The following is an 8,795-nucleotide window of genomic DNA, read 5'->3' on the forward strand; positions in this document are numbered from 1 at the left end:
TAGGCAATTTCTGTAATGCCAAGAGCAGATGCAATGACCTAACTTTTGTTTTGAGCCGTGAGAAGGGCTGTCTCAGACTGCAAACTTCTTGTCTGCAGGCCAAAACTCCCTCCCCGATGAGTTGTTTAAACTGATAGATTCCTGTCAAAACCTTTACTCTTACGTATTTTTTTTCCCTAACCAGGAAATCTTCACCCACTTTAATCCTGTGATGTGTGTGTAAGGTACCGATCTCTGATAGAAAAGAAGCCTTTAAGAAACATATTTATTCTTAGCCAACGTGCTTTTTGTGTTCAGACTTCCCTGTTAGAAGGTTTCTGTGCAGATGTGGCAAAACCGAGGCGTTGAGATCGGTGGGTTTGTTCACAAGGAGTTAGTGTAAAATCTCACTTCATCCCTGGTGTTAGCCTGACTCTGCAGCGGTGCTTCAGGTGAGCTTGGTGAAAAAAAGCCTTCTAGAAATCTATATTAAAGTTGCCTTGTTCTTTTTGGTCCTGGAGGCAGTAGCTGCCTGTGCAGTATGGTGTGTCCAAGCCCCTCGGTGACTGGGTGACAGACACAGTGACAGCAGTGTCTGAAGGGAACAGAAATTATCCTCTACTTGTGTGGTGTCTTGGACTCTGTTTCTCTATCTGTAAATCAGTTTTTTTTTTTATCACCTCTGGCCTGGTTTGGGGTTTTGGGTTGTTTTTTTTTTTTTTTTCTTTTTCTCTTGTGTGATTTTTTTTTTTTCCTTTTCTCCTGTGTGAAAAAGCGGCCGTTGCTCTGCTCAGCATTGGATTGCGGCGGCGTTAGTTGGGGTTATAAAGACTCTGGTGGTTGTTGAGACTCCTGGGTCTCACAGGCTCTTCTCCAGTATCACGAATACCGGTTGCCATAACCTGTAGCAGCTTAGCATCCACTGCTCCTGATCTGCTTCTCCTTGCTCTGCCACAGCACCCGAAGTGAGTCCATCTGGAGCACCAGGTTCAGTTCTGGGCTCCCCAGTTCCAGAAGAACAGGGAACTGCTGGAGAGGGGACAGCAGAGGCTACAGAGATGATGAGGGGCCTGGAGCATCTCTCTGCTGAGGAAAGGCTGAGGGACTTGGGTCTGTTTAGTCTGGAGAAGAGAAGACTGAGGGGGGATCTGATCAACACCTATAAATCCTTCAAGGGTGGGTGTCAGGAGGATGGGGCCAGGCTTTTCTCAGTGGTGCCCAGGGACAGGACAAGAGGGAACGGGCACAAACTGGAACAGGGGAAGTTCCATCTGAACATGAGGAGGAACTTGTTTGGTGTGAGGGTGGCAGAGCCCTGGCAGAGGCTGCCCAGAGAGGTGGTGGAGTCTCCTTCTCTGGAGACATTCCAAACCCACCTGGACCATCTCTCTGCTGAGGAAAGGCTGAGGGACTTGGGTCTTTTGAGTCTGGAGAAGAGAAGGCTGAGGGGGGATCTGATCAACACCTATAAATCCTTCCAGGGTGGGTGTCAGGAGGATGGGGCCAGGCTTTTCTCAGTGGTGCCCTGTGACAGGATGAGAGGGAACGGGCACAAACTTGGACATAGGAAGTTCCATGTCAACATGAGGAGGAACTTGTTTGGTGTGAGGGTGGCAGAGCCCTGGCAGAGGCTGCCCAGAGAGGTGGTGGAGTCTCCTTCTCTGGAGACATTCCAAACCCTCCTGGACACGTTCCTGTGGGACCTGCTGTGGGTGCCCCTGCTGTGGCAGGGGGTTGGAGGAGATGATCTCTAGAGGTCCCTGCCAACCCCACAGCATTCTGTGATTCTGTTCTCCTGGTGCACTTGGGTAAGCTGGAGTAGCAAGAAGGAGTTGCACGTGCTTTAAAAAGAAACAAACACTAAGTGTGTGGGTGCAGGTTGGAGACATCTTCCCTTCTCCAACCATCTGTCTGGAAAATAGGCAGCGGCTTCATCTTCTGGGCTTGGGCCAAAGGTGTGGGTGACCAAGCTGGTTTGCCTTTGCTTTGTCTCCTCCTGCTTATGTCCCAGGTGAGCTCACACATTAGCTGATTATCTTCTTTTTTTTTTTTCCTGGTGTTCCATCTCTAAGCTAATGTACTTTTATTTAAGCCATTACTCAGCAGAGCTGTAGGCAATTTCTGTAATGCCAAGAGCAGATGCAATGACCTAACTTTTGTTTTGAGCCGTGAGAAGGGCTGTCTCAGACTGCAAACTTCTTGTCTGCAGGCCAAAACTCCCTCCCCGATGAGTTGTTTAAACTGATAGATTCCTGTCAAAACCTTTACTCTTACGTATTTTTTTTCCCTAACCAGGAAATCTTCACCCACTTTAATCCTGTGATGTGTGTGTAAGGTACCGATCTCTGATAGAAAAGAAGCCTTTAAGAAACATATTTATTCTTAGCCAACGTGCTTTTTGTGTTCAGACTTCCCTGTTAGAAGGTTTCTGTGCAGATGTGGCAAAACCAAGGCGTTGAGATCGGTGGGTTTGTTCACAAGGAGTTAGTGTAAAATCTCACTTCATCCCTGGTGTTAGCCTGACTCTGCAGCGGTGCTTCAGGTGAGCTTGGTGAAAAAAAAGCCTTCTAAAAATCTATATTAAAGTTGCCTTGTTCTTTTTGGTCCTGGAGGCAGTAGCTGCCTGTGCAGTATGGTGTGTCCAAGCCCCTCGGTGACTGGGTGACGGACACAGTGACAGCAGTGTCTGAAGGGAACAGAAATCACCCTCTACTTGCGTGGTGTCTTGGACTCTGTTTCTCTATCTGTAAATCAATTTTTTTTCATCACCTCTGGCCTGGTTTAGGTTTTTGGGTTGGTTTTTTTTTTTTTCCTTTTCTCCTGTGTGAAAAAGCGGCCGTTGCTCTGCTCAGCATTGGATTGCGGCGGCGTTAGTCGGGGTTATAAAGACTGTGGTGGCTGTTGAGACTCCTGGGTCTCACAGGTTCTTCTCCAGTATCACAAATACCAGTTGCCATAACCTGTAGCAGCTCAGCATCCACTGCTCCTGATCTGTTGCTTCTTGCTCTGCCACAGCACCTGAAGTGAGTCCATCTGGAGCACCGGGTTCAGTTCTGGGCTCCCCAGTTCCAGAAGGACAGGGAACTGCTGGAGAGGGGACAGCAGAGGCTACAGAGATGATGAGGGGCCTGGAGCATCTCTCTGCTGAGGAAAGGCTGAGGGACTTGGGTCTGTTTAGTCTGGAGAAGAGAAGACTGAGGGGGGATCTGATCAACACCTATAAATCCTTCAAGGGTGGGTGTCAGGAGGATGGGGCCAGGCTTTTCTCAGTGGTGCCCAGGGACAGGACAAGAGGGAACGGGCACAAACTGGAACAGGGGAAGTTCCATCTGAACATGAGGAGGAACTTGTTTGGTGTGAGGGTGGCAGAGCCCTGGCAGAGGCTGCCCAGAGAGGTGGTGGAGTCTCCTTCTCTGGAGACATTCCAAACCCACCTGGACACGTTCCTGTGGGACCTGCTGTGGGTGACCCTGCTGTGGCAGGGGGTTGGAGGAGATGATCTCCAGAGGTCCATTCTGGCCCCACCATTCTGTGATTGTTCATGCCTGCTTCCCTCCATTCTTCAGCACTGGAGTTATTTTTAGAGTTAAGATAAGCTGAGGAGGGTGAGGAAGGCTATTTTTGCATCCTGTGCGTGTATGAAAGATAAGAAGAAGTGATACACTCTATGAATGCTCATCCCTCTCTACGTAGCTGTGAACTGAAAGCAGCAATTTAAGTGAAGGGTGTTTCCTGCTGGGTCACGAGTTTCTCCTTTCGGTGCCTGAAGGCTGTCCTTTCCAGGAGTGGTAATGAGAATAATGACTCTCTGTTGACACGTGTTGTAGTGGAGGTGGTGACCAATACACCACCAAGTCTGTAATTCACAATATTTTGGAGGTTTATTTGAAACACTGGAGACGTGAAGCCCAGCAATAAGTGTAAATGAAGAATATGTGGTGACAAAGAATGAAATAATAAGAATGCATCTCTATTACAACTTTATTTTCTCTACAGATTTTCTCTCAGAAATATTTTTCCCCTTCTAACCAACCTTTCTCTTTCTAAGTTTTCTTATTTACGAGGTAAGAGAGCTGTTTCCAAACGTCAGGTGAAGGCCGAGAGGGAAGGAGACAGCAAAAGCTTTCCGTGCCAGCAGCTCCTGCTTCTTTCACTACAGATGATTCATGACAGAAGGAACAAGATTTATTTAAAGATGCTGAGCTGCAGTAAATCCTTAGAATTCTTTTTAAATATAGTAAAAGCAACTTGATTATGCTGTCTCTAAAAAAAAAATAAAAAATAACAACCAGCAACCACCAAACCCAAACCACCCAAACAAAGCAAAACAAACCCCCACTTTGTTCTTTATAAAACTAAGACAAATCAGAGATTATCCTCAAACCATTCCTGTTGGAAGCCTCCTGGATACTGCGGTACTTCCAGTAGGCTTTTCCCTCCCCTTTTTTAATTGTACCCTTAATTATGGGAGTTAATTGAATCCTTAAGTAATATCTCTGTATTTCACAGTAGGTAGACCAGAAAAAAAGCAACCCAGTTTGTCAGTTGTTCGAGGAATTAAGAAATTGTGCCACTGGCTTTTGGGTTGTTAAACTTCCTTTTGCCCACTCGTGTTTTTGGTGTCACTGGAGGTGATGGGGTTGGATGGCAGAGTTGCAGCCGAAATGAAGGAAGAGAGAGGGCATGAAAGCAGAAGTTGCCTTCCTACATTTGCTGGGAAGAGGTTTTTCACAAGTCGAGCAAGAACACAGTCAGAAAATAGGAAAATCAGAATTGTTTGGCTTAAAAGCCTGGGAGCTGCCTCACTGGACCAGGCACTCAGGGCTGTCTGATGGGATACAGCAGCCACAGAGAGGCTTTAGGCAAAGCTGCCAGAACGTGGTTTGTGCTTGTCTTAGCCTGTGATGGAAAGGCTTGGGGTTCTTCAGAGTTCTTCCCCTGGTGGCATGGAGTCACCTCTGGCATTGCAATCTCTCTCTGACACACCGAGCAGCTGCTTCAGAGCTCGTTGCGCAGTTTCCTTGGGCAGCAGTTCTCATTTGTGTAGCATTAGTGGCTTTTTTTATGGTTCTATATATATGTGAGTTTTAAATTTGAAATAACCAGAAGCGGTGCAGTCACCTGGAGCCGTAATCTCATCTGCTGTCTGGCTGCTTGGCAGTCCCCACACAGGGATGGGGGAAAGCTTCCTCCTTATGATTGAAACCCAGCTCACTGGTGCTGGAAGTGAAACTCCACCCAGAGGTGCCCCGTGGTGTCCAAAAGGTTGTTTGGAGAATTTGGGTTTTATTACTTAGATTTATTCTGATTTATTCACTCTGTAAAACTAAAAATACTTTCCAGGAGAGCTGAGCTTTCAGATACTGGTGGCTGATGCAGTGCTTTGCTTTGAAATCATTAGTCTTAACTTTCCAACACAGTCAATTTCTAATTCTTTTCTCTTGAAGACCTTTTTTTTGGCAAAGAAAATGCCCTGTTTCGTAACATAGCCAAAGCCTCCACCTGCCTTTGCCAAAGCCTGGCTGATAGGAGGGGTGTGTGAGACCAGTCAAGGCTGTTGGACTCGTTTGAGATTGAGAAAGTGATTCTGTGTTAATAAACCTCCTCTTCATTAATGCCTCCACTTGGTTTTCTTTTGTCCTTCTTGTCTCATTGAACCCTGAGATGGAGCGTTATCGCTTGGCCTTGAGCTGCTGGGGTCGTTTTGTCAAAGGCTTCGTGAAAATGCAAATATTTGATACCTTTCTTTTGTTTTCTTTATGAGATGCTGCATTGATGTATAACTGTGAGGAGTAGGATGGGGGTAGGGGCAGGTTTCTCCCGTGTTTTCCAGGTGGTGATAAAAGGCTCACAGGTCAGTAAGTCACGGGGTAGTTCCTGTTTGGGATTTTTGGGGTTTTTTTTTTGTTGTCTGAGCAGAGTTTTTATTTTCTCATAGCGCTGTAGCTGACATATGGTCGTTATCTGCTTTTCTTATAGTTTTTCCACTTGTCTTAGCTTACCCTGACAGCTCTGTTGTGTATTTTTATACTGTAGGTATAAACTCAACCAGGTACTGGGTGGAACCTGCAGATTGCCGTCTCCTCTGGACAGCTGAAGGGCTCTTAGGTCTTCAAATACCTTGGTCAAAACTCTGCAAGAAAAAACAAATCAGCTCGAAAAATAAGTTCTGAGGGGAAGTAGCTCAGTTTCTTTTAAGGTGGCAGTTGTTCAAAACCTGTGTGTTATGTCCGAAGCTTTGTTTTGGGCAAAATGTACTAATAAACTGAAATTAATCGAAGCTGAAAATCATTTTTTTAAATACCCCGTGGTGTCTTCGCAGCAGAAATATGGCATAAAGGAGCCTGCAAATCCAACTGAGCTGGAAGAGGCAGACTGGGGTTCTTTTATTTCCTCATGTTAAGAGGAAACAAATGGTATGAAATTAAAATGGTCAAAGTTGAGCAGTTACTTAATTTTTTTAAAACCCCTCTGCTGTGATCCTGGTATGTGGGTCATTCCTGCTGGATTCAGCTGCCAGAGCCGTGTTGGGAAGCGGGAGCCTGCAGGGTTACACCTAATCCTGTTTGTATCCCTAATCGTTTCAAAACAAAGAAATTAAACTCTCTGGTAATTGGATATGTGGGATAATAGCTTGCGCAGCAGCTTATGGTACTCTTGTTGCTTCTAGGGAGGTTATTTTGATTATTTGCTGTTTGTTTGGAGCCTTTCAGAAGGTTGGGGAAGGGCTGCTCTCCTGGAGCTGTTGGTTTATGGCGACTTTCACCACTTTTGGGAGCGGTGCAACGTGGACTCTAAAGCTAGAGGTTGTCATTGGGGGAAGGATGTGTAAATATGTGCATTAAAATGCTGTCAGCAGGGTTTATAAACCCCATTCTCTCCTAGGGAGGAGGAACAACAGTAACTATTGTCGTTTCTGAAATAATTCTCCTTCGCGTCGCTGTAATAATGTGCCTCTTGGCTCTTTGTTTGCTTTAGTCTGATTTGGGGGGGGAAAGAGTTGCTGAGTCAAAATGTTAGGCTGCCTTCACTGAAAGCAACTGCTTCCTCTTGCAGTAGAAGTTACAGCTTTTAACCCTTTTTTTCTGGTTTTATGAGGTTTTTATGTGGTGGGTGCTTTTTTCCGAGAAGCTATATGTATTGGGATGCTGAATTTTCTCTCCGGTGATCAGTTGTTGCATTTCACATCCCTGAAAAAATAGACACCAATCTTTTAGACTATTTCTTTAGGGAAGAAAAAATGTGAAGAATAATTAAGATGCTGTGTATTAATCATTCATATGTTCCTCTCAACACACTTGTTTGGGGAGCAATCAGCCTTTTCTGAATTTATGTGGTGGGGGGTCGGGACAGGGGTCCAGTTTGGATGGATGCTATGCATCTGCTCTCCACAAACATGCTGGAGCCACACAAGAATAAAGTGAAATAAGCTAATTTATTATTGCTTTGTGTGGTGGTGGAAGTGGGTGGTGGTACTGTGTCCCCCCCCTTGTTGACCAGGGACCTCTTGTCCCCTAGAGATGGGGCGGTGTGGGCTGGGGACACAGAGGAAGGGACAGGACAACGCAGTGCTATCCTCTTATTTTCTGAGATGTTGAGAAAAGCTGTTTCTCTGTAAATACGTCTTTATCAAGCATGGGCTGGGGACACAGGATATTCACCTGGCCAGGAAGGGACAGGACAACGCAGTGCTGTCCTCTTATTTTTTCGAGATGCTGAGAAAAGCTGTTTCTCTGTAAATACGTCTTTATCAGCCCCACCCCAGGGGTACTGATTTTCAGATGAGGTTTTCCAAAGTGCAAGATTTGGTCACGCAGCTGGAGGTTTCCGTGGCGTTTTCCCTTATTGTCCTTCCGTGTGCGCGTCCCCTCCCCAAAGAGCTTAATCCTCCAGTTCTTAAACCCCTATCTTTTTTTTTTTCTTTTTCTTTTTTTTTTTTTTTTCCCTTTGCTGTTTCCCTGAGAGGTTAAATCCATCTTAACGTTATTTATTTATATTTTTTTTTTCCCCTTGCACGTGGGGAAATCTGAGCTGAGAGGCGAATAAAAGCCAAAGGGCGAGGTGCACCAAAACAAAGATGCTCCTTCCATCCCTGCCGTGAAGGGGAATGCCAGATGCCTCTTTGTATTTTTGGGAGGTGAGGGATGAGAAACCCACCCGGGGCTCCCTAATTGCTTGGCGAGGAGGTGCGGAGGGCTGACGAGCCCCCTAATTGCCTCTGAGGAAGCGGTGGTGGCGGTGGTGGTGGTGGCAGCAGCATCCTGGGAATCCGCTCGCCCGGCGCTGGGAGCAGCCGGTCACATGAGCCGGAATTTTCGGTTCAGTTCATTAGTCAGCCATTTTGGCCGACACCCTGCTCGCTGCGCACAACCAAACCCCCTCGGCGCTCGCCGGCCAGGAAGGCACCACAGCACTTGGATTTCAGCAAGCCTCCCAGACCTCTCCCTGCCCTCATCCTTTGTTTTCACTTGGGTAATCGTCAGAGGAAGCCATTCTTTTTCCTCCTTTTTTTATATATATTTTTTTAGGATTTTTTTTTTTTCTTCCCCTCCTGCTTTTGCTGCAGGAGCTGGTTTTTCTGTGCTCGCTCAGGATCGATAGCCTCTAGCGTAGCTGAAGACGCCGGCGGTCGGAGGCAAGGAGGGGGGAAGAGCCCAGCCCGAAGGAGCAGCGCTTTTACCTCGCTTTTTATATGAAAAAGGCCAGAGCGGGCTGTGCCATCAGCACACCTGCCCTTTAATAGCGAGGTATTTCTCATTTTCTTCTTCAGACAGCTTTTTCTTTTTAGTCCTTATCGTTTCCCCCCCCCCCCCCAC

The 8,795-nt window shown here is 46.5% G+C and overlaps 1 protein-coding gene across 1 annotated transcript in view; it reads left to right on the forward strand.

Moving 5' to 3' along the window:
* RUFY3 (RUN and FYVE domain containing 3) overlaps positions 1-8,795 on the forward strand; it is a 60,049-nt gene that overhangs the window by 2,009 nt on the left and 49,245 nt on the right.

The sequence above is a fragment of the Calidris pugnax genome, unplaced genomic scaffold (assembly GCF_001431845.1).
Source record: "Calidris pugnax isolate Ruff unplaced genomic scaffold, ASM143184v1 scaffold72, whole genome shotgun sequence".
Taxonomy (NCBI): Eukaryota; Metazoa; Chordata; class Aves; order Charadriiformes; family Scolopacidae; genus Calidris; species Calidris pugnax.